Source organism: Aulostomus chinensis, chromosome 13, assembly GCF_037954235.1.
Source record: "Aulostomus chinensis isolate RoL2024-O1b breed Wild chromosome 13, RoL_Achi_v1.0, whole genome shotgun sequence".
Classification (NCBI taxonomy): domain Eukaryota; kingdom Metazoa; phylum Chordata; class Actinopteri; order Syngnathiformes; family Aulostomidae; genus Aulostomus; species Aulostomus chinensis.
Window position 1 is genome coordinate 5,099,289 of NC_141332.1, and position 26,558 is coordinate 5,125,846.

General features: G+C 44.2%; 1 long non-coding RNA gene across 2 annotated transcripts; it reads right to left on the reverse strand.

The window, feature by feature from the left end:
• Nucleotides 1–17,303: 17,303 nt before the first annotated feature.
• LOC147250650 (uncharacterized) lies at nucleotides 17,304–18,780 on the reverse strand. Of its 2 annotated transcripts, none has more exons than XR_015119034.1 (3): nucleotides 18,540–18,780; nucleotides 17,695–17,849; nucleotides 17,304–17,593 (listed from the first exon to the last, which is right to left on the reverse strand). It is a non-coding gene; the product is annotated as an uncharacterized LOC147250650 (long non-coding RNA). The 2 variants fall into 2 exon arrangements; XR_015119035.1 differs by having other exon boundaries at nucleotides 17,304–17,613.
• Between the last annotated feature and the right edge of the window lie 7,778 nt (nucleotides 18,781–26,558).

Genomic DNA, 26,558 nt, shown 5'->3' on the forward strand with positions numbered 1-26,558 from the left:
ATTAACCTGGTCCCCTCTTGATGTCTTTGGACTGTGGAGGAAGCTGGAGTACCAGAGAGAACCCAGCAGGAACAGGGAGAACATGGAGACTCACACAGAAAGATCCTGCGCCCGAGCTGGGACTGGAACCCGGAACCTTCTTGCTGTGAGGCCACAGTGCTGACCACTGCACCACCGTGCAGCCCCAAAAATAAGTATAAATTAAAAACCAAAATTAAAAAGGGCCAACAAACAAACAAAAAAGCTCAGTGAACCAGTCAGCTAAGCTCTGATGATGATGATGTTGATGGTGCAATGTGTGAGCTGTGTGTTCGCTGTAGAAGTGAAGGCTTCTCATCTGAAGAAACAGACCTCCTCATGCACCAGGTGAAGGCACACACGCATGTCTAATGAGGAATCCACCTCAGCCATCGGAGGGGTAGCACGTATGGCAGGAAGACCTCCTCACAGGCCTGGGAGCTGCCGGTGTATCCACTTTGTCAGGCGTCAATAGAACAGCACTGCAATGCCGTGCACCTGCGCATCTGATTGATGCATCCTTTCAATAGCTTTTAGCAGCATAACACCAGTGACCAAACACCAGCATCTTCTTGGTCAATGTCGCAAATGTATTCTGGTGATCCAAAATGGCAATGCACCATGGTTGTGCCAGACCAGCCTAATCACCATATTCTGGTGCAGTGAAGTTCATTTGTTAGTTAAAGGTCAAGGGCGCTGTGTGTGACAAGGTCATATGCGCCACCTTAAACCAGCAATGACAACTGCGCTTGACCGAGCACCAGCTTACACTTTGCTTAATAAAGGGCCCATGGAGTCTTCCAAAGATGAGTGTTAGCTAAAGAGGAAGAGAGTAGGAGAATGGGTGGGTTAGAGGATGGGCGAGAGAATACGATAGCAACTGTGTACAGACCTCTTTTAGTTCCAATCATCTTCTGCAGCAGAAAAGAGAAAATCCACTGAGAAAAACATGTAATCACGAGCCTGTCAGGGGCATAACAAGGCCAATTTCTTAATATCTACACAAGCTGTCAACCAACAATAACAACCCTCCTGAACAGATAACTCTGACCCACACTCAGACAGCTACATACAATATCAAAATAAAGGTATTTTCAGGATATGTGGCTGTGTGAGAAATGCTACAAATTCAAAAATTGTGCAGGCAAGCTGATCGTCTGCATCCAGCAGTTTTCTGTCATAATCCAGATCATAATTTGTACACAAACGGCTGTAACAAGGGGTGATGAGAGGACTGTAATACATGTCTGAGCATGAAAGTGCATGTGATCAACAGTCACGACCAAGGCAACTAAGGTGGACCGTTTCAGCAGAGCCTGAAAGAGAAACACAGAGCAGATGAGGTGAGCATTGTGTTTAAAATGAGACATTTCAATGGAAATGGATACAGACTAATTTCATACACTTAGGGTTCAGAAAAATCCCCAAATAACCAAATAATACAGGTAAATGATGTCAGAAATATTCAGTACTGCAAATTCCCTGTTAGTTCCTTATTAATTGAGTCGGGCGCCCTTCTGGGCTTCGGGGTGCTGGGTCTTGGTGTGGGCAGAGTTCTATCAGACGTGAGCGGCAGCTGCTCAATCCTCATTGATAGAGAATGTGTTGTGAAGAAAAGGCCATTCATTCATTCATTCATCCATTCATCCATCCGTGCAACCATTCAGTCAGCGTTTATCCTGCATTCAGTTCGTTCACTCAGTGGCTCATTCATTTTTCATGCATGGATGTGAACGTGATGCCCAGGATTCATCTGTCCAGGCGCCACTGAACCTTATATGGACCATCTGAACTTTTCTCCGTGGGTCTGCGTCCTCTCTCTGACTGGAGTTGTGCTGCACTGGATAAAGTGGCTCCAGCAAAAATATATATCACAAACACCACGCAATCTCCAATAAATACAATATAACAAAACCTGTCCACAGGAATACCAGCAACAGTCAGTGAAATGATGTGATTAGAATCTGAAGCTTGCAGAATTTTGTCACGGTTCTGGGAATTCCCAGGGGCGGGGACACGCGGATGCACCAGGCCGTCTGGAACTTCCGACCGACGCTCCACAGACACAAGACGCAGAACCGCATATATAAAATGCTAATAACAATAATGATCATCGATTTATTTACACATCCAAATCCAGGTGACACACAGTCCAGCAACCACTAAACATAATAATGCAGGTGATTCTTACAAGCCAAACCTGTGTCGTGTGTTAAAAACTGTCTCTCTGCTTTTCTTTGACTCGTTCATACATTTCAGTTGAAAACAAGTACTTTTCATTTACTTTTCATTAGCAGAGAAAAATCCCAATCCTTGATATCCCAGTACAACTAATCTGGTTTACTGCACTTAAGTCACATTGGCGGACTTTTGGTACAACGCCCAGGGCAGATGAATTCAAGGGACAGCCGTGATGTTGCATTGAGTTCAACACTTAAAAACATGAGAAGAAAGGTTGGATGCGCAGAGGAGGAAAGCTAAACTGGGAGGTTTATGCTTCGAGGCTGAAGCTGAACATCAAATGTCACATTTAGATCAGTGAATATTTGAGATTTCTGTTGCCACGCTGTGTTCTAAAGCACTTTGGAACCTATATTTGACTCTCAAATCACCATGAGAATTGACTGAGGACATGATCTTATTTACAGCAACAGCCCAGAGGACCAAATTAATTTCTCTTGTTAATTTTGGCACGTTGTATCAGTATGAGCCAGTGATGGTGAATTCACTGCAAACCTCTGGTGTTCCTGAGATATTTGCCTCCAAGCTAATTTACATAAATTTACATGTTAAGTAAGATGTCCCAAATAAGGGCAACATTATGTAAATCCTGAAAGCAAATTATTAAATAATTTCATTTTATCAAATTGTTTTTTTTACATTTTAGCCTCGGGGATCTCTTGAGGCAGCGTAGGTAGGAGCTCCGGTGACTCAGGTGTTTCTCTCTGTCAGAGCACCTTTTAATTAGTGTGTAATCAGCTGGTCTGCAGTCGTTCGGGCAATACGGAGGCCCATTTTGGAGACTCGGGATGATTGTTGTTTTCTTGAATAGGTTTTCTCTTTGGCCTGTTGAAGGAGAAGAGGGAGGTGAAACATCAGCCCCTGGGGCCCTGCTGTGGCATCTTGTCTGGGCCTGCAGCCTTGCGAGGGTTAATTCTTCTCATGTTTTGCACATCAGCTGATGAGGCAGTCAGTCGGGGTCCCTGCATGTGTGAGATTCTTGTCTGTGGTCCACCATTGGAGGTCACATAGCAGGAACAGGTTTCTTTAAACCCTTCAGGTAGAGATGGTGGCGTTGGTCATTTAAGTGATGATGATGATGTCATCCATAGTGACCCTGTCATGTGTGCGTACGTCTGTCACATGAAATCTCATGATGTTCAGACTGGAGCAGCTCGTGATTTCCATATTTTGCTTCCATTTTCATCGCGAGTTTGAATCCAGCACTGAGTTCCTGATTTATATAATTTTGTTGTCATATCACTGGAAATTTTTTATATGAATTATGTGCTCAAAAAGCTGTGATGTGTGATTCAAGTGCTCCATTCTCCATCAGCAGGGCAGCCCGGTGGAGCAGTGGTCCTCACTGTGGCCCCCCAGCAAGAAGGTGGTGGGTGGAGCCCCGGCTGGAGCACGGGGTCTGTCTCCATGTTCTCCCTGTTCCTGCTGGGTTCTCTCTGGTACTCCAGCTTCCTCCACAGTCCAAAGACATCAAGAGGGACCAGGTTAATCCAGACTCTAAATTGACCGTAGGCGTGGCTGGGAGAGCCAATGGTTGTCTGTCTCTATGTGTTGGCCCTGCCATGGACTGGTGACCTGTCCAGGGGGAGGGCTGCTGGGATAGGCTCCCGGCCCCCCTGCAACTCAACAGGATAAGCAGTAGAAAATGGATGGATGGATGGAATCTTCTTCAGCAAGCACATCCCGCAACAGCAGTAATGAAAACCTTCCTTAGGCAGGAGCATGGAGCAGATCCAGACTCAATGGGAACGGACGTCTGCTTTGACCGGTTGGGTGGTAAGAGAGCAGGACAGCAGGGCAGACACAAAGGGATATAATGGAAAGGGACAGACACAGAGAAGGAAAGAGAGGGACCAAGACAAGGAGGAAAAGAATGACAGACAGATGGGGATGTGTACATGATGGAGGGAAAATGAGAAGCAGAGAGAAAGACAGAGGTACGGAGGACAAGGAGAGTCAATATACTGTACAGAGTGTGGCTATGTCAACAACAGGTAGCGTATAGGTAGAGTAGTAATGGTCATCGCAGTCAATCAATATAATCACTAGCTACATGGACCAAGTCAGTCAGACCAGACAAGCACATAATGGATCTCTGTTTTCTGAGTTTAATTCACTTCGCCACAGTCCTCCAGATTAAACTAATGACAGAAGTGCCAGAGAACCGAGTAAGAAATGAGCACAGGGTTTCAAAATGATAAAAACACATCGAGGACATGTCCCTGATGAATAGGAAGCTTGAGAATCATTGGCTGTGTTCTAAAGGATCATTTCTCATTTACTTGTGTAAGATAATGAGAACCCCCCCCCCCACACACACACACACACACACACGCACACATTAAAATAGATCCAGCAAATCAATGTCTATATTGATACCGGATCAATGATTGACACTGATCATCTATCTATAAAGACCAGCAGCAGCTGATTGTGTGTAGAATGCAGTGGAGATGCCAATAGCAGGAGAACACTGAGAATCCTGCAGGGATCCATTAGAAAAATCCACATAACTCACAGCCGGCGGCAGCACAGCCAGAGCTGGTGGATCAGGTAACCACATCAGGGACTGACCCAGTCTGTTTCTGTCAGCCCCTCAACGATTAATCTTTCAATTTCTCCATGCAGACCACAAAAAAGATAAACAGAGGCCGGAAAACAAACACATGTAAATATGAGGTTTGACGTAACTTTTCTCCACAGATCACTGCATGTGTTGTGTCTGTAACCCGTTCACGGTTCCGGCACCAGTAGCACCAGTACCGACTTGAACCCGGGTCAGCTCACTCACTCAGACGGCAGTTAAACCCACCGTGGCACCCGCCAAGTTAGTGGAAGTGTTCGTTAGAGTGAGCTCGCTGTTGGTAACCACATGCGTAAGGACAAAAAGAGGCACACAGAAAAATAGAGCGCCCCCCCCCCCCCCCCCCCCCGCCGGCAGTACTGCATGTATGTGTGGGTGAGTGTATGTGACAGCATGCTACACAGCTACTCCAGAGGAGATCTACTGCAAAAACACAGTAGGACTGGGAGTGAGTCACCAAGATCCCCAGCAGGGGTTTGGCCTGAACTTCTCCAGAACTTTGTGCTGTGGGAGGGGGTGGAGGTGCTTCATCAGGGTGCGCTGTTCACAAAATTGAAAAACTCCCCAAAGGGAACTGTTGCAACTAATAAAAGAACATAAATAGGAGAGATTCAACGTGAGTGAGACTATAGCAGGTTGGTGATTATGCAAACATTTGCAATTTGCAAGTTCCACTCACGGAATCGGTTGTCAGTGAATGTAATCTCATCATGATCATGATTGCCATTGTTACTGTAGTTGCTGTAATTGGGGCTAATTTTGGAGTCAAGTTCAATGAAAACTCGGTCTTGTGATCTTAATCTTGATTAAAGAACAAAGAAACACTTTTTCCATGCTGTAGATGATGCAGGAATGTAAAACAAGGGCACTGCACCCACAAAATGCAAAAAACTCCTGCACACTCTTGCCTGCAACAAAATATTGATATGTGACATTCAGGCCATCGGGAAAACAACGCTTGGGGATTAGAAGCCATCTTGGATACGGAGTTGTTTTGAGTCTGCAACCAATCGCATTCCTCACTTGCAAGAGAGGACAATGAATAGCAACATCTCAAAATAGAGTTGAAAAAATGGAGTTGAACATTAAAAAAAAACTTTAAATAACATTCACCCGCTTTCAATATGTGACTTAGCATTCATAGAGATGAAGTTTCAAAACCCAGTACTGTTTAAGCATTTGTGCTGCATGAGGCTGTGAGACCTTAGTTACTCCCTTCATCCTATTTAAGAGCCTCCCACTGATACAAACTGTTTGTCTGATCAGGGTCTGGTACTGAAACATTGCAAATAAATATTGTAATGCAAGCTAGACGGTGGGCAGGAGTTCTTCTTGCAAATTGGAACTAGAAAAAAAAAAAGCTAACAACGCACCGGTTCTTTTGTCATTCGTTAACCCACACATTGTGACAACTTGCCTGCTGACGGGGCAACATGTCACTCACAGCCAGTCGCTATTTTAATGGTTATAACAAAATCTGATGAATGCAACAGACATGCCTGAGACTTTCCTCTTTCATTTGGTCTGCAGTTTTTGACAGTATGATGGACTGATTCAAATACACGTGAGAGGGGGAAAAGTGTGTGACAAGATGCCCTGGTCTCCCCTTCTCACGACACCCAGCAGTTCTAAATGTGTATGAGGATAACAAATTAAAAATCTTCCATATCAGATGCATGTGCGGCTGTGTAATGAGAGCATCATGCTGGCAGACGGCAACAATGAAACTCATGCTTAATGTCTTACTGACCTGTGTGGAATCCCTGATTCTTGCTTTGTAAAACCAAGTCACCTTGACAGCTGTTTTTTCCAAGCACTTCATGATTATCTGGTATTTGGGAATGACACAGTCCACCTTTTAGGACAGGGGTGATGGGGCAAGCATGCCGGGACAGACACCAAGGAGAACAAGGTGGAACAGTAGTCTTTTACCCCTGAAAGCTTGTGCACAAAGGCCCGAGGATCCAGCCTGGGTTGCTCGCCATGACGTCAGCCTGGGCTCTGCAGCCATGACTTTCTGCAGGGAACTCCTCATACCTGCTGTAGTCAACTGAGGGGCAACTCACCTGGTGGGGGGCTGAGCCTGAAGCTTGGAGAGTATAGAGGTTTATGAGAATGTAGAAGGTAACATTGGTGAATTTCTACTTGTCTTGTCTCCAGGTCACTGGGTCCATCCATCATCCATCCGTCCAGGGCCAACACATAGAGACAGACAACCACAGCCACGCCTACGGTCAATTTAGAGTATCAATCAGCCTCGTCCCCTCTTGATGTCTTTGGACTGTGGAGGAAGTTGGAGTACCAGAGAGAACCCAGCAGGAACAGGGAGAACATGGAGACTCACACAGAAAGACCCCGTGCTCCAGCCGGGGCTCCACCCACCACCTTCTTGCTGGGGGCCACAGTGAGGACCACTGCTCCACCGTGCTGCCCGAGTAGGTCTGTGGATATATTTTGAAGCTTTTAAGTGTCTTCAAATGCAACCAAGTGGCTAAACAAGAGTATCAAGGTTGTCATGGACATTACTTATCATGTTGAAAATATCAGAAGCACAAGGTTAGTCGTGATAAGTCATGTGTCCATCGTGTAGCTTGCTAATAGTTTGTTTCTAACAATTGAATTTATGCTTAAAAAATCATAAAACAGTGATTTATTCATAAAGACTTGTTTTGCTCAACAGACAAGTCTCATAAACATGTGTGCCACAGAGCTCATTTTCTTCAGTGAAGGAGAAGTCAGTGGAAAAATCCTGCTGGCCTCTGGGTTAGCCTACAAAAATAAGTCACCCCCATTGTTTTTACTCCGTTGGAGTCATCGCAACAGGCATAAAAAGGGTTGATGTGTTGTTGAGGTCATCAGGTCCCTCGGGCCTTCGGTGTCTTTTTTGTTGTAATCTGGAATTTCCTTGATGCCCCAACACAAACTGAGCTGGTCAGCAATGGAGCAGTGTCACTGCATTTTAAGAGCCCAGCGATGTTTACATCTCCAGGGGAGAACCCAGCGTCCCAAGCTTTAAAAAAGGAACAGTCCTCCATTTCCAGTTCATGGTCGGTATGGATGATTGTGGCGGTAACATCCTCCACACACTTTAATACACCATAAAGTATTAAAATGCCTTGAGATCGTTCAATTCCTGAAAAGAAACAGGTCAGAAACTGAAGTGTTTTTTTTAGATCCTTCTAAAGAAAAAGGGATTTGAGTTATTTCTGCTCCGTGTGTTCAATTATTCAGAGGCAAACAGCTGCTAGTGTGTTGTGTATGTGCACATGCTGTACATGAGTAGAAGCGTTGCCCACTGTCCTGCCAGGAAGTGAACCGAGCAGTTGTGAAATATTTCAAGTGGTAACAAACTGCATGAGATCTTTTTAATTGTACTTCGTCTCGGTCAGTGACTCAGTGGAGCCCAAGGAGTTGCCTTTAGGCTGCACTCTCCACACATATCTGCCAAATTACCCTCGAGGATCACAAATGTTGTGTACTTTTGCACTCTGAACTGCCCGAAAGGTCTTGAGAGTCTTGAGTTTATAAAGGATAAAGGGATTTTAAGTCCCCCCCCCCCCCTTCTTTTAAGAAGATTGAAATTGAGTTCAGAGAGTTCTTTGCTGGGATTTTATTAGCTTAACTGAAGGGGATACAAACTGTAAATGAGGGGTTTAAAACATGCACTTGTGGAAATTGATATTTGACTCTTAAGCTCTTACGTAAGTAGTTTTCTTAAATGCAACCTTGCGTTGATCTCAGAAGAGAAAGTTTTTGTCGCCAGATGAAATTCCTATTTCAAAGTTGTTTTTTCCACATGATGCTGTTGTCACAACTCCGGCGCTGCAGGCCTCCTGTCCGTGCATGGCTTCTTGTCATTGTTGATCCCACATGGATGCGTCTTGGCTTGGTTTTACTGTCACTTGGCTCTGCTGCACAGCTGCAGCTCCACTCTTCTCCACGTGGTCCCATCACCGCTCCTGGTAACGCCACTGGCTCCAGTTTAGATGAACGCCACATCAACTTTCATCAAGCCTCGTATTCACCATTAGGTTCAAGTCTTGCTATGCTACGTCTTGTTCAGCATTATTTTTCCCTCTGCTCTGCTCTCCCCACCACAAACTGGAACTGCCAGGCCACTCCTCCAGACCTCACTGCCACCAACGCCACGATCACTGTCGAGCCCTCAAGTCACCATCCACCTCACCAACTTCCAATAAACTTCCCTTCAACTGCTCCTCCAGCTCCAAGTCCACGTTTGGGTCCGATTTAGATTAAAACCTCACGACGTTTTGGAAAACATATTTAAATGATGGCCACTGAGATTTGTTTCTGTTTTGCTTTGATGTGAGTTGGCTCTCATCTCCTTCTCTACAACGCTGTTGACTCTTAGTGTCGGACAGCACCACAGCCATTGTGACACCATGACTCAGACGCATCTCTTTTATAGCGCAAATGCCAGAGCGAGCAAGTGAGATCCGATCAGAAGTGATCATTCAAGAGATGCAGTCCGATGACCAGGATGAATTCACACCTGCGTTCAATGATAAAGTCTTTTATTTTCAGTTGCCTGACAAAGAAATCAATTTGACCAAAGTAATTCTGTACTTCTGACATCTTGAGGAGGTGAAGTTCTGTTCTGCATAAACTCCGAGCTGTCCACTTCTGACTTGATCACCCAGAATGCAGTCAGTGTCAGGTCTGAATGAATCTCATCCACCGGTGCCTTGGGGAAGAGGTGTGAGAGGCGTGAAATAGACTCATCCCGAATCTGAAAGTACTTAATGGTTAAAAGTGGGAAGACAGGCAGCGCCATAGATACTCAATTCAATAAAACTGACCAAGATTCTGCTGTTTTCTGATGTGCTCTGTGTGGCGTAAATGTGTGCTTACACTCACATCAGCACAGCTCCATAGATGCAGCATTCTACTCCAACAGAGGCGAGAAACACTCTGGCTGTTAGCTGACAGGGAAGTACAGCGTCAGACGTTGGATGATAAAAGAGGAACTTTCTCCCGAGGCCATCGTGGGTCTGGCTGTAGTCTGACCTGTAGTTGGGCCGGGCCACCAGATTTGGTTCACTCCATGGTCACATGTGTGTTAAGTAGATGGCATCAGTTGCTATCTTTTGTTTTTCTGAGGTTATGTAGGTGACCAGTTAGATCCGTGCATGTTGGACTTTCAGACGAGATTTATTCACAGCTTTATTTGAGCTTGGAAGATTGAATAAATAAATGTTTTACTTGTTTCTGGGTGCTGAGTGTGAGAGCAGCTTGTCAGCAGCTGTGTCACACTACCCCGCCTCTCTCTCTCTCTCTCTCTCTCTCTCTCTCTCTCTCACAAGTTCATAAACTACTCCAACCACGAGCCTTTGCAAATATTTCCAATCCAGCATTGTTGAAAATAATTACATTTCCTGACCAACTGACCATTTGTGTTGTGCTTGCTTAATAATCAACATAGGGTTTCCTTCGTTCATTACGTGTGTGTGTGTGAGTGTGTGTGTGTGTGTATTCCTGCCTAGAAGACCCGTGTCTTGACAATGAACATGCAACACCCCCCAGTCTTCTTCCACCTTACATCACCTGCTTGTTTGTGACATGTTAGTGAGACACTGTGGCATTCACCCAAGTTACTAAAATAGCTCGGCTTAATCCCTCAGGTATCAATAGCTGTCGCCAAACCTTATATTACCTGAACCAGGCAGGAGAAAGAGAAGCACAAAGCAAAACAAAAAGAAAGGAGCAAGAGATGCAGAGAAAAGGGAGGAAAGATTAAAGCAGATGGGAAAAGGAGGACAGGTAACATGAGCATTGCAAAGCATTAAAAAGCATCAAATACAAGTGAATAAAAAAGCACGCTAGTAAACTCAAGTTCAGTCTTCCATTTCTCTCTATTCATCTCTTCTTCTTTCTGCTGGCCAACAGTCATTCAAACAGTCAGTCAGTCATTCAAACACTGAATCTTCATCAATTATTCAGCCTCAGGCCTTGTACTTTCCACTACAGATTACAGGCTCATTGCAGAGCTCTGTAATCACATCTCCCCTGAGCCAGCTGAAATAGTAATGGAGGATGTGTACCATCCAAAGACATCGCATGTTAGCATGTCATCCGCATTGTCAGGCCATCAACACCTGCTGGGGTCATGTGACTCACTCTGACTCACTCTTAGTGGCTTCAGTTTAATACCTCTGACCAGCCTGCAAGAGGTCCTGTTTATTGATGTCAAACACACACACACACACACACACACGCTGACTTTTTCCATGGGAAGAGCACAACAGCTTTGAAAGGAACGACAGGCCCCGAGCATATCAAGAACAGCAGTTCTCCTCGATGCGATGCAATTTTCTCTGAAAAACCTATTTCTCAGGACAAAAAGGCAATAATCAGGATTATCAAACCAGCGATTGACATTATAGTCTTCTGTAATATGAGCCATACTTCCTGAGTTGTGCACGTTTATATGTGTGTGTGGTGTGTGTGTGTGTGTGTGTGTGTGTGTGTGTGTGTGTGTGTGTGTGTGTTTGTATGAGCTGTGCACTTTTGAAAAGACAAAAAAAGACCATTCTCTGCTTGAATGAAGCAGAAGTGAATATGGTGTCCAACATTATAGCCAACAGGAAATATTGTTGTCACATCCTGAACTGCAGTCAAAGACCGGAGATCAGCTGATGAGATCAATAATTACTGAGTCAAACAAGTAAGATTTATTAACACGCGACTATTTTTGTCATCTCAGTTGGACGCAGCAATGAAGGGACGACTGTTTCACAGCACATGGAGACACGATGGTGGCACTGGTCACCAAAACTCACGAGCTGCTACAACCTCAACCATTCACAAGTGTGCAGGTCAGCACCAGCAGTTATCAATTCATATTCCATTCAGATGATGGTTACTATGGTCTGTTTAATTATGTCAATTAATATGTTTCACATTTAAAAAGTCATGCTCAGTAAAGGCAGAAAATGAAACTAATCTGTTTATTTTAATGATGGAGCATTGTTTATATGGTGTTTTATCAGTAGCAAGTTGTCAGAGGAAAGTAATATATTTCACAATGAATAAATATGTCAGAATATTTATGTCAGAAGGTGCTTTGAGATTCCCAGCCAGAGCAAATATGTCATTCTGAGCAAAAGCTGTGAGATTGTTCCTAATTACTAAAACTGAGAGGCAAAACTGCAGCAAATAGCATATTAAAAAGATAGAGTAAAAATTGCAAATGACCTTATCAAGGCCAAAGCACAGACACGCTGCTTGTCACAAAATATAACACAATGTCCAGGTTTCCAAAAAAATGTATCGTGAACCTTGTAAATCGGCGAAGGACACTACCTGATGCTCTCTACACGGGCAAGATGCGGCAGTCGTGCTGCTGACATGTGCCAAGATTAATTCAGAATCCAGGCAACATCCAGCTTCCTGGTAGCGGTCTCATGACGTCCTGCCACGGCGACCTAAATACACCTCATGGCTGACAGATGTCTTTTGGTCAGGATATAATTCAAAAGAGCAGCAGGAGTAACCTTCTCCCCTGCAACCTTCATTTCTCCATGCACATCCACACGGCTCGTCCACGGATCTACATCATAATGGTATTTATTCTTTAACTGCCAGTCCAGTGTCCAGTCTGGCGGAACAGCAAGTACCTTGTGTTGTGTGTTGTTCAGTTTAAGTGTCAGCATCATTTGTGCTGCAAAGATGGAATGAAAAGGAAATAACATGCACTTATTGAACACGCTGTCGACAAAGCTCGGAGCAATCAGAACCCACCTTGCAGACCTCAAACTTTCTGTTTTGGTTCAAAAGTTCTACGTGATATCAAGCAGAAGAGAAAACTTTCTCCTGACCAAGTTTAACCTTTCACTAATTCTCTCTGTTTTACATGTTGGCATATTGCATGTTTGAGGTTCTTGTTGAAGAATATTTTCTTGGAAAAATTCCTTTGCAGCATTTCCCAATGGATGTAATTTAAGATGAAAATGCAGAAATAAAATAAATATAACTGTCCAGATATAAAACATGTTCCTAACTGAAATTAATTGCCAGGCAGCTGCTGAAAAGTAGAGTAAACCCTCAAAGAGTGTGTGCATGTGTGTGTGTGTGTGTGTGTGTGTGTGTGTGTGTGTGTGTGTGTGTGTGTGTGTGTGTGTGTGTCGTGGCTCCAGATAACAAGGCCATGACATTCTAGAAAGTTCAGAGGCATCTTAATGAGACTGAGGTCTGTACAACAAGGCCAGGAGCAGCAGGAGAGGGAGGGCTCCAGTTACACCGACGCACAAGATAAGAAAATAAATGAATTACCTCCGTATTGTTCAGTGTGATTCAACACCTCACATGAACACAAGTGCACACACAACCCATCCCAGCAGTATCACATGACACTAGAGGAAGTGCGGGCGATCAGTTCAGTTTTGGCTCTATCTCCTCAGTAAGGAATGACCATCAATTAAACAACAGCTGGCCAGATCAAGTGTTGTGTTTGTGCGTGGCTACGTGAAACCTGCTTCGGCATGCATGCGTGTGTGTTAATGTTTGTGTAGTGCTACTGCGTTTGTAGTCATGCAAGCAGTCCACATGGGTGTGAAAGGAAATGCGCTGCCTCTTTGTGATTTTGCAGCAAACCTTATGGCAATTTAATGAATTAACACAGCTTATGGGTTTCTTGTTGTTGGATCACGTTAAGCCAAGAAACACTGACCCGAACCCAACAAAAGGAGATGATCCACTGGCACCTGGCTGGACCTATCAAGTTCAACTACTCTAAATGAAATGATAGAGGTGGCAGGCGAGGCGGGATGGCCATGCTGTCACATTACCAAGAGTACAATTCACTGGAAACTTCATTCACACACCTGCTATTGTTCAAAATGCAGTTTGAGTTGTCGGATATGAGGTAAAAGTGGAAAATGTAACAGTAAACTACATATTGAATTAGCTCCTTTAGCTAATTAACTAATCTAATGCGCGGATCCAAAACAATTTCTCAAGTTTTGCAGACCTGTAAGTCATAAGACGCTGGTGTGTTTACCATTACTATAAGATACAGTCACAAAAGCTGCCAGACATCAGTGGCGTCACATCCAAACACCAATCAGCAGCCTGCCACAGAGTCACAGGCAGAGATTCCAGAGAATGCAAAGAAAAGCCACTCTAAGTGTTACAGTATGTATTACGGTAAAAACATCAAGCACGCTTTGAGGGTTTACTCTGCTTTTCAGCAGCTGCCTTCAAGTGCGCTGGGACATGGCAGGCTCCACCCCTGGCTTCACTGGCCCTGGCTGGAAGATGTGCTATGTTTCCATTCCAGGGCACACAATTCAGAGAATGCACTGCTAGGAGAACAGAGCAGACCACACGCTGAGAACACTGGCAACAGAGTCCAGAAGGTGCCAAGTCTGTATTGCCTTCACTCGCGTCCCAGCAGAGTGAGCTGTTGACGTAAAACTGCAAACTGGTGGTTTCCTGCCACACCATTTGGGCTGCGAGGTGTGTCTCGTGGTTATTCACCAGTCAACGTGCAAGGCATCGGCAACATTGGCGAGTGACATTCAGAAACTGCACATGAGCTCGTTCAGTGAGCGCCGCTCTTGTAGCGTCTTCGTGCACAACACTCCCTCCAGCACACTGATACACCCGTAAGGATGAATTCAAAAGGAGAGCACGGGCAACCGCCTGGAGGCTGCTCTGGTCAACACTTTGCTTCAAAGCTGGACCGTCCATCCTGAATTTGGAGGGGCTACAGTGAACGCAGGCACAGGGGCATAAAACGCACCTGTGAGTGTGTGCTGACTAACACATTAAAATGGCCAGTGCTCCCTCTAATGGCTCACTCATGTAGTTCGTATCAGACAGAGCAGCTGCGGGCTCCCCTGATTCCATACTTCAGCTTTTAAAGACAGCTACTCATTGGCTGCATGTTTGAGAGAAGGAAGCTAACAGAGGCAGGAGCTTAATCATCCCTTTGAAGCAGTTCGTCACCAAGTGACGAAATAACATGAATCTAGAGAATACTAACCAGGCTGACCAGTCAGACATCGGGCTCCCTACTAGTCAGAGATGCTGCTAACTAGTCAGACAACATGCTCATCATGAGTCTCTGTGTACAGCAAACATCACATCCTCTTTTTTTTATCAATTTAACACTGACATGAAACAAAAGTAACACTGTAGCATGCAGTTTTCAGCAGAAATCTTTAAATAGGGAAAACTATTTTGAAAATAAAAGGTTTTATTGGTTTTATCTTCAACTCAGAAACATTCACGGCATTTAGAGCATTTTACACATTTATATTTACAGCTGTCGGCTGACATTTTCTCCATAAATTCAGATTAGTTTTGTTAAAGGTCAACTTGAAAGGTTACATATTGGTGAATCTTGGGTCAGTCCGAAACAGAAGGTTGTTATCCTGCTACTTTACCTCACTGTTGGTCAAAAAAAGCTCGAAATTTATTTTTTTTATGCACATTTTCTAAAAGTAACTAAGAAAGCTGAAGAAAAGATTAATGGGTGGAAGCTTGGAAGCAACTCAGTGAATAGGAATAAAAGTCAACATACTTTTGAACTGATATTTAGGAGTATTTTCATCAGACTGAACATGAGTAGTACATGACAAAAGCCACTTTATTCAAAGCAGTGTAGATTTTCTATGCTTTTACGTAGCAAAGACGTACCTGCTGCCCTTCCATCAGCCCATCAGTCCGTCAGTCTGGATCAGCAGGATCCTGGTAGATGGTCTTCTACCTCCTCAGATGCTAATCAAGACATTGCTGGATGGTTTTACCGCTCTTCTTTATTGAGGGGCTGAGATCATTACGAATCTTTAGTTGTTTTTTTCCTGAGGAATGAGCTGCTCTGAGTGGCACAGATCCATTACTCAACTGCAGTACTGCAAAGTTACATCACTGCAGCGTAAATAGATGACGTGATTGACATGAAATACACACAACCAAGTATTTCAGGTTATTGTGTTGTTTATTCATCACGCCCGGGGTGTGAAGGCCCTCTCAGATGGTCACCTCACGTCACTCGTTGTTCGCTTCACGTCTTTTGTGTTGATTTGTTTTTTCCTTTGACTTCAAGTCTTGGACTCACTGCTCTGGGCTTGAAATGTCTTATTTGGACATTCCTTGTTTGGACTCTGACACCTCACAGTTGTAAGTCTGTGGTTTGTGTCCTCTTTTAATAAATGTCTGAATTGTTGTCTGCCTGCCTGGGGGCCCTTTGGGTGCCTCCCCTCTGTTGTGTGAGCCCACATCTTTGACAGTAACAAGAATAATCACCCATTGACGAACACAAAAGTCTGAATGCACTTTTGCCTCCAGCGTGTCGCCTCGCTGAACTCCTGAATCACTGTGGTTCTCGTCTCAGGAAACCCATCGAAAAAGTTGGTCATTGTGCATTTTTTAAATAAAAAGACTGTTTTAAAAGCAAGAGTTCAACGCAGGAAATATTTCAAGATGTGTAACAGTAATTTCATGAGAAGTGTTGTGCCACCACAAAGCAACCTTGATGGAAATCCATGTGAGCAAATGATGCATCAGCACATTTAAAGTGTGATTTTCAAGGAGACGTGGGGGGAGAAAAGCACAGATTTGTTCTTTAAAAAAAAAAAGAAAGGGGTCGTTTAAATGCTGAAAATCTTACTTAAAAAAATATTTGCAACTTCTGCTCGTGTGTTTTTCTTTTTGGTTTTTCTTTTTTTTTTTTTGTGGAGTGAAGTCTGGGTGAAACAGCAGGAAACGGGTCTGTTCTCACTACATCTGGTTCATAATTTATTGAGAGCACATTGATATGCATGGTGCTGCTCTGCTTCATATATATACTCAGCACACTGTTGCAGCATGGAGAGAGAAGAGCAGAGGAAGCGAGAGATAAATATATGTATACTGAGCACATTTGCAGTCAAGTGTGTGTGAGAGATTCCTAAGATTCATCCACCTGAACAGCTTCTTGAGCTACCTGAGCTGACCTGCCACATTCTCACAGGGCTGCGATTCCAGCGACATCTCCTGCCCTCCAATATGTTCGGAGGTTCATTTAATTTGACATAATCAGTGTCATCTCAAATTATGTCACCCATTAGGTATTGTTTTAAGGACTTTAAAAGTTAAAATTATTGCTGAAACTCTCTTGAGCTTCCGTTCCTGGTCAGTAGGAGCTCAAGCTGCACAGCTGTCTGCCAGTTCATTCAAGTCACCAGGTGGCCTGATGCAGGTTCTGAATCGCAGGAAGACACGGCGGTAGTTACAGGTTATTTGTGTGGCGAAGCTTCTGCTAACATCACATTCTGTAGACTTAATAGATTATCTTTGTTAAATAAAGACCCCACAAACTATTACACAATTTCAATGACTTGTTTTAATGGAAAATTAGAAGTTGTGGAAACAATCCCTTTGATATCACAAATCTTATGGCAGCATCATCCATTCAGCTATCAAAGTAATTTGAATTTCATAATTAGATGTGTATTTTTTGCTAAATTGTGCAGTCATAATGGAAACCCTAATTTGTTTTTTGAGTGGACAAAATATTAAGAACAAAAAGAATAAGAGTTTAGAAACACCACAAATTACAACAATTAAAATAAAGCAGTGCCTCAGTCACACTAAAGATGAATCATCATCATCATCATCCTGATGACTGCTGCTCTCATTGGTTTAATCCAGGTGCACCTGACAGAGGTGCAGGCTGATATGTCACCTCCCACCGCAGGTGCTGTGATTAAACAAGTAACTCTGTTTTTCAAGAGGTTCTGGCAGCTGTAACGACAGTGGCACGTCTGAAGTTGGACATGTAAGCAAAAAGTGGGGGTTTTTTTGTCTGTCAAATCAGTTTTATCACATTAACATACAATACTTACTACGTCTGAATGGTAGGAGGCCTCGGGGAAGACCCAGGAGACGTTGGAGAGACCATGGCTCTCAGGTGGCCTGGGAAGGCCTGGGGATCCCCAGGAGGAGCTGGACGAAGTAGCCAGGGAGAGGGAAGTCTGGATCTCTCTGCTTAGGCTGCTGCCTGACCCCGGAGAAGAGGAAGAAGATGGATGGATGGATGGATGGATGGATATTTACTGAGTCAACACTTTGTCGCATTGAACTACCTCTCCCAACAGGAAATAGAGGTTGGGCGCCAGACAGGAGAATACACCACTCAACTGTCATTTACTATTTTAAACTATAATTCAGAGGGAGAGGAAACCTGGCAGTCCGTTCAATCTACAAAATGACACTTAAATCGAATACACTGTTCAAGTATACAAGAAAAAATCAACGACGTCTGGAATTAAGGCCGCACAAAGTTCTTTATAGTCCATCACCCGCAAAGCATCGTTCAAATAATATAACTCAAAATATCAACAGTCAGTTCAAAAAAATAAGACCAATAACTCAACATAAAGATACGGGTTATTCATTTAAAGTCTCTATTTATACCCCCCAAAAGTCCAGGTATGCAGGAGTATGACAGGAGGAGGGAAGGGGGGGGGGGGGGATCAGTCCAGGTTCATGATGGTTGTGCAGGTGTGTGTGTGTGTGTGTGTGTGTGTGTGTGTGTGTGTGGGGTGGAGAGAATCCGGTTCCTGTAGGTAAGGCAAGAAGGAAGTGTGCACTCCTGATCAAGGGGAGTGAGGGGGTTTGTCAGAGTGGGAGGGGTTCTGAGGTCCGACAGGGTGAAGCCAAGAGAGATTGAATTAAAAGAGGAAAAAACTTATCTGGAAAGTTCCAGTGTAAAGGAAGTTCTCCAACCCAGAAATGAGCAGGGCCGTCCAAGCAGGAATGGTCCACCTGCTCCTGGGATTCCACCGTTTCTTGGGTCCTGTGGTCCACCTCCAGAGCTGTTCACTGTTCTATGAGTTTACACAGCTTTCCACTCTCATTTTCCTCCCTTTTCCTCTTGCTCTCACTTCCTCTGTAGATCTGACTTTCACTCTCCCTTCACTGCCTCCTTTGTTCTAATTTCCCTCCTTTTTTAGCTCACAGGTGGAGCCTAATTCATCTCCTCTTCCTCCTTCCCCAATGCGACTAATGATGTCACTTCCTCTGTCACACACACTCCCCTCTGCTACAACTTATTAAAACCTTTTTTTTTTTAATTCTCAAATGCTTTTCCAGCCTGTTATTTTGATTCTTTTGGTTGAACAGTTGTTCAGTCACTTTTGTCACCAGCATAAATGTTGCGTCTTGTTTGGGTCCCCTCCAAGAAACTCGGTCACATCACGAACATGACGCAGTCAGAACGTAACCCCAGAGACACCAGAGCAGAGCAATCACATGGTTCATGTTTCACCATCAGGAGGATCATCAATGGTGGGGATCTCTCCTCTCATCTGAGCGGATGGTTCTCATCAGATTCAGGCAGTTTCACTCGGCGTTGCAGCATTTTATTCTGATTATGTTTGGAATATCAGGATCCACACGACTCCAGCTATTGTGTATGTCCCACAAAAATGGCAGGAAGTCAAATGTTTCAGTACTGAGAAATTTGGGGAAAAAAATTCATGTAAAACAGCTTAATTTCAGAGCTTTCTTTTTCTCATTCACAGTTAACTTTTTGTAGGAACACACAAACACACACACATACATACAAACACATGCACACACACTCACTCACACTAATGCACACAGCACATGTACAGCATACATGAAAAGAACCGTGGGTGCTATCAGGCTGAGACGTGTGCGGTTGTCTGCTCTTGCATTGTTTCGGGACGTTTCAGATGCAATTGGGAGAAGTAACGAGGCTTCATGCTCAGCGCTCAATGGTTAGAGATGCGTCTGAGTTAGTGGATCAAGGTGGCTCATGAACCAGTACCACAGGCTTTTAGGCCTGGATCTGCTTCCCTCTTCAGTCCAAGGCCCAGATGAACCACAACTATTTCTCTCCAATTTGCAGATGAGTGTCTCGATTTCATTTTCTGTGAAATTACACCCATTTGCTGTTTTCAACGACCTGTTTAATAACTTGAGGGGTTGAAGTTATTACACAGGGGTTTTTTTATGCAAATGATTCAATAAATTTCTGCATTCATTCATCACAAAATATGGGAGTGGAAAAAGGCTTAGCCACATGAGTCCCATTTCAGAATGTCTGAGATTCGTAGGAAAAAGGAGAATGTTTACATACAACTTCAGAAATCTAAGGGAATATCGTAATCTTCGGAGTTTGACGCATTTAGTTCCATCTCTGTTTTCATGCAATAATCGTGCTCTTGTGTCCAGTATGAGATCATTAGGAACACTGTCACCTGACACTGCCCTGAGTACTGGGCGGAGGATCGAGCCGTTCAGGGGACGTGTGCTGGTTTTACACATCTAAATCTGGTGACAGGTGTAGGAGAGTACAACTGCATATGTGAAGAGGTTAAATATAACCGCGCCTCCAGTGGTGTGTGCTTGAGTCAGGCCTCAGCTGGGGCTAAAGACTACACATTAAAATCTGAAAAGATCAACTTGGGTGCAGTGCAGTTTAAGCTTGAGGCGAGCAACTCATGTTGACATCAGCCACTGCTGGCATAACACATCCCTGACCAAGCAAAGCAGGGACATGCTTTCTGGATGGATTATATCTGGGTCGTTAAAAACAAACTGTCCATCATAATTCTGATGATGTCATAGGATCACTTCTCTTTAGTTTTTCAAGAATTAGGTCTAGAATTAGGTTCACAAGAAGCAGCATTACAGCGGTACAGTGGTCCTCACTGTGGCCCCCCAGCAAGAAGGTTGTGGGTGGAGCCCCGGCTGTAGCACAGGGTCTTTCTGTGTGAGTCTCCATGTTCTCCCTGTTCCTGTGTGGGTTCTCTCTGGTACTCCAGCTTCCTCCACAGTCCAAAGACATCAAGAGGGACCAGGTTAATCCAGACTCTAAATTGACCGTAGGCGTGGCCGGGAGAGCCAATGGTTGTCTGTCTCTATGTGTTGGTCCTGTGATGGACTGGTGACCCGTCCAGGGTGAACCCCGTCTCTCACCTGAAGGCTGCTGGGATAGGCTCCACCCCCCTCAACCCTTAACAGGATAAGAGGTAGAAGATGGATGGATGGATGGATGGATGGTTCGCAAGCTCCATCCAGGGAGCTTCTACTACCCAGATGTGTTGGTCTATCAAAAAAATTCCTGCACTTTTAATTTTCCAGCCATCTCCATTCTCATGACAGTTATCTCAGCAATGTGGTGGAAAATTCTTCATATTTGGTACAAATGTTGTTTGAAACCTGCCTCAACAAATGCCTGAGCTGTGTGTGCCAGGAAGAAGAGATATGACAGGAGCCAATCAGGGGTGACGCGAAGACACGCGGTCTTCATTATGGTTAACACTCCTACTTTTGGCCAGAGGGGTCACCAAAGTCAGCACAACCTAAGAGCTCATTCCTGCTGCTCTAAAGCTTCACAAATATTTGCTTTTAATTTCACATGGAATGTCTTCAAAGTTTTTTAAAAAAAAGGAGCTCAGCACACCAGTGTGAGTGACAGGTGCACCGGGGAGAATTATAACTTTAAAAGGAGAAGGCTGCTGTGACAACCATCTCTCTCGATTGATATTCAGTTTATTACAACGTTTCTGTCTGTCTGACCTTCATCAGGTATGAAGGCACCCAGACATTTTCATATATTTATACAAATTGCAGCTGCTTCAACCATCCAATGAGAAGACCGGTGCCCATCAGCCAGACTAATTCCACCAGTGTGCAGGAGCCTTCCTCTGCTTTTAAATTTCACATGGGATCAAATTAGCCAGCCAGTTTAGTAAGACAAAAAAACAAAACTCTGTCTCCCCCTTGTGTGGTGGTTCTGTGTCCTCCTCCAGCTCAGGTCCTCTAGCAGAGGCCTGGGAGCTTGAGGGTTCTCCTCAGTATCTTAGCTGTTCCTTGGACTGCGCTCTTCTGGACTGAGGTTTCAGGTGTTGTTCCTGGAATCTGCTGGACCCACTCTCCCAGTTTGGGGGTCAGCGCCCCGAGTGCTCCTACTACCATGGGGACCACATCAGCGTTGACCTTCCACATCCGTTCTAGCTGTTCTTTTAACCCTGGTACACCTCAACCTTCTGGTGTTCCTTCTTCCTGATGTTGGTGTCAGCTGGTATCACCACATCTATCACCACTGCCCTCCTCTGCTGTTTGTCCACCACTTCTTTGTCCAGTTGGTTTCCCAGTAGCTGTTTGTCAGTCTGGAAGCTGAAGTCCCACAGCACCTTGGCCCTGTTGTTCCCGACCACTTTTGGTGGTACGTCCCATCGGGATTTGGCTACTTCTAGTCCATACTGGGTACTGGTCCATGTGTGGGGCATCTGTCTGCTCTTACAGTCTCAGACAACTGCTCTGTCAACCAGTAGCTGGTGCTTGGCTGCTGAGGTGTTGGTGCCAATTCTTATCTGAGCCCCGTTCATGTATTGACCCATGTGCTGACTTATCTTAGCCACTATGATACCTGATAGGAGCTTCCATGTTGTGGAGAGGCAGGTTGTTGGTCGGACGCTGGATGGGATGGGGCCCTTCTGGGGGTCCTTCATGATCAGGACTGTCCTGCCCTGGGTTAGGCAGTTTGGGAGCGTCCCATCCCTTAGCAGCTGGTTCATCTGTGCTGCAAGGTGTTCATGGAGTGCAGTTAGCTTCTTCAGCTAGTATGTGTTGATCATATCAAGGCCTGGTGCTGTCCAGCTCTTCATCTTTGACACTCTTTCTTGGATGTCTGCCATTGAGATGGTTACTGGTTCTTGTTCTGGGAAGTTTCTATGGTCAGTTCTCAGGTCCACTAGCCATTCTGCATAGGCGTGTGTGATGCGTCTCTTCTTTCCCATATTTTATATATATATATATTTGGAAAATATTGCTGAAATAAAGTGTGAATGAAATAGTTTTGACCTCATTCATCAGTCATCAGTTTCATGTGATCTACATCATTAGACCCCCTAGGTGGTACGCAGCAAGCTGTTATTTAGTGCTAATTTGAAAGGTTCAGTAATGTAGAGTATTGCAGTGTATCGTATCACATCATATTACTTTAATGTAGTCCTGTGTCAATGTGTGTTGATCTTTTTCAACATTCTTCAGATGATATACTTTGATTTTGCTGTTTGGGTTGAGGAAATTGACTTTGATCAAGCCTCTCTGCGGCAGACCGCTGGACTTGTGTTTGATATTTGGCTGTACCATGAAACCTGATTGATGGGATTCTGAACCATAACTGAAAGACTTCAAACTCAGGTACCAACACATATACGGCTCGAAATATGGTCACTTAGCCTTTTGGCACAAGCCCAGAGTGTGTAGCAGGGCTGCTGTAATATGTAGCATTGTCAGGGCTCCCTCTGTGGTAGAGCTAACCAATGGCTCCATGTAGGGGAAATAGCTTTGCTTCAGAGCCACATGGGGGAGGCCGCTTTAGCACCCAGGGGCAGCTGTAGCATTATTAGACAGCACAGTCCTGCATGGTCTTGCGATTAGAAATTGATTTTCTCTTTCCAATGAGAACCAGACTGAATAACCACCAGCTGCTCTAACGCCAGCCAAAAGCAGCAGCAGCTACCCAACTGTGTCTCAGTGCAATGCAGCGGCTTTAAAATATAGAGTGGCAAAAATGAAAAGCCTCGGGGCAAGTATGGCTAAATCAGCTGAAAACAGTGAAGGACAGTCTTCATTTTGCTTCATACACTCGTGCAACACACGATTCCTTTCACTATAAACCTTTCAAAATGTCTCTCTGTATTTATTCTGACATGTCCTTGTGACCTAGAACCTCCTCTGGCAGCCATCGAGCAGGTTCACTGAACCGATGCTGACACTGGCTGCACCCAGACCAGCACCCACTTGACCTTCCCCAGCCAAACATATTAATTAAACTGAATTTAAAGGACTTCTACATTAAGTTCCAAATCTCATTTGATGCCATTAGCTCTATTATGAATGCAATTAATTCTGTGCAAAACCATTACGACAACTTCATGCATCAGACAGCTTGTGCCAAGATAATGACAGAGCAACTATACAGAACTTTTGAGCAAATTTGTTCTTCTCTAATTCTCTTCATGCAAAAAGAGATAAAAGCTTCCAGAATTGACTGAAAGGCCACGCGTGCCTGCTGCACACCAGTATGCCTTCATCTCTTTAGGGCAACCCTGACCAGATTGTGTAACCTTGCATCATTTAACATGTCAGTTGAAGCTGATGGCACATTCCACAGTGACCAATACCCAGGCTTCAGTACCTGAGATGCGCCAGAACAGATAGTGGACAGGACACAATGCTGCCAGGGACATCCTGTTGAAAACAGATGTGTGTTGCATTTCATTGTGTGTTCTGTCGCCTTCTGTGTGTTCTATCCTTCAGCTGCTGCTGCTGCCGCTGAGCTGAACACATGGTCCAAACAAGCTAAAGTTCAGTTAATTTCATCATCTAATATAACTAAGATTGTTCACTTGTTATTGTCATCTTCCAAAAGTATGCAGTAGTAAGCACATGGGTTATATATCGTACACGTGTATAATTTAGATTATACTGTTGCCACTGATGCACAACCAAGTCGTTCCTTTCTCAGGCAGTACTCACATTGTTTCCTCAGCTCATTAAAGCCAGTTGAAATAACTGACAAGGGAAATTTAAGCTGTTGAGGGTTTTTTTTTTCCCTTCATATTGAAGGAGAAAATGATTCTGCTTTTGTTTCTTAAAGGATCAGAACAAGCAGCTGTTGTTGTAAAAGCTTTCAGTTCTCAGGGAAATGTTCCATTTTTAATTGTGCATTGCATCATCTTGTTTTTTTTGTTTTGTTTTGTTTATTTGTGTGTTTGGTGGATATAGAGATTAAAAAATATTGAGGGGATGAAATAACATAATCCCCCAATTTTGGTATATCTTGTTCAAAAATACACAATAACACATTGAGGGGACCAGTAATATCTAGTGGCCTCAAAGTGTACTTTTTCTCTTGTGTCATTTCATGTGTGAGCATGGAGTTTCTGTGACTTTGGAATCATTGAAAAGAGTCATGAGAGAAAACAAAACAAACAATAAACAACACTGTCGATCAGCGTGGGACCTCATAGTTTTGACTTTTGTTTCACATCTTATAGCATAAATGTGTATGAGGTGACATCCATGCTATCGACTAATTTCTACAGGGTGTTTTGACGTCAATTATGATAATCTAGGAAAGAAATGTAGACTTCATATACATTTCAATCATTTTGCCTCATGCTAGAATGTATGAAATGATGGGGGTTCAAATGGGGGTAAAACTGGGATCCTGTGTGTATCTTGCCACGTGATAGAGTGAAAAAAGATGCACACAGAACCTGAATAAACAGTGGAAAACCGCAAATGCAGATGCTTCGCCAGAAGAGTGCTGCATGGAACAGATAAACAGTTAGCGTCTTATGGCCCGCTTGATCTTTATTTGTCATCAGGCTAGCTGGGGAAGACGGACAGCCTTGTTCTAACCTGGTATTAACGTGGATCCTGAGCGATCCGATCAGCTCTAAGCATATTTGACTTCCACAGGCATCTCGACTAAACACTTGTGGTTGGATCTCATTGTCCTTACAAATAAACACCCAGAGAAACAGTAGACAGAGGGCTCAAAAGGTGCCTGAAGACTAACAAACCAGAGGCTGAGCTTTGGTAGGCAGTAACAGACATTAGAGCAGCAGCTCCTCTGGTCGCAGCAGATTCAAAAGCCTTTGCTGCTTGGCTGGTTCATCTTGCCCTGATGAAGGCAGCTTTTGGCAGAAACACAGCGGTTGTGTGTCCATGTTTAAGACTCTGGATATGAACTATCCCAACAATGAGGACTTCTTAAATTCAATACCTCAGGAGCTGACGTCTCCCTGCTTTTCACCTTTAAGCACCTACATAATTTTTATTTGTGGGACCAAATGCATAGTGTGCGTCTTCCTTCTACGGTTGATAATTGTTACAAGTAGCACGAATTATAGCCACATCATGTTTTACTGCTTATTGTGCAGCCAACTTGTCCATGTATTTAGAACACTGACACTTTAATTCAGTTAAGCAACAATGACCATACTATTGTAGCTTTAAGTAGTCTATTGAAATAGAGTCATTAATGTGATGTAAGCAGTGAGGGTCGAGCTTGGTGGAAGAACGGGGGAGGGGTCGGAAGTTGAAGAATAAATGGGTTGTGGAGGCTGGTTTGCTGAGGACCTCAGGGTTGAGACTCAGGGTGGGGGCATGTCTCAATGAACCCTTATATGTCATCGTCCCCAAGCCCAGCAGCAACAGAGCGGGACTCAAGATGGCTGCTGACCAACAAGCCATCGTGTGAGCCTGCAGAGAGGACAGGAGAAGGAGAGCAGGGCCGGTGGGCAGGGCCGAGAGAGCTTGAGACAAACGACGGTCCTAGCACATGACGATGGTCGTGTTAATAAGACGCAGGTGGCTGATTAGTGAGAGAATTAAATCAGTGAGGGAGAGTGGCATAGCAACTGACCTTTGGTTAATATTAAATTCGTTTGGGGAAAATACCATCTTGTTTTGGATGATGTGTCTGGGCCATTATTTGTTTGCAAAAAGAGGAGCTGACTGCTGGGTGAGTTTGTGTTGAGGGATAGAGGCTCACAGATGCAAATTAAAAGTCTGATGGGGGGGGAAGGAGAATCCAAACAATACAACACAGATGAATGTGTACTTATATCTTTTTGGGCTTTTTGAGGTTCTTGGATGTTGTTATACTCATAATATGCCATTCTTGTTGTTTTTGTTTGAAGGAGGTCCAGACTGC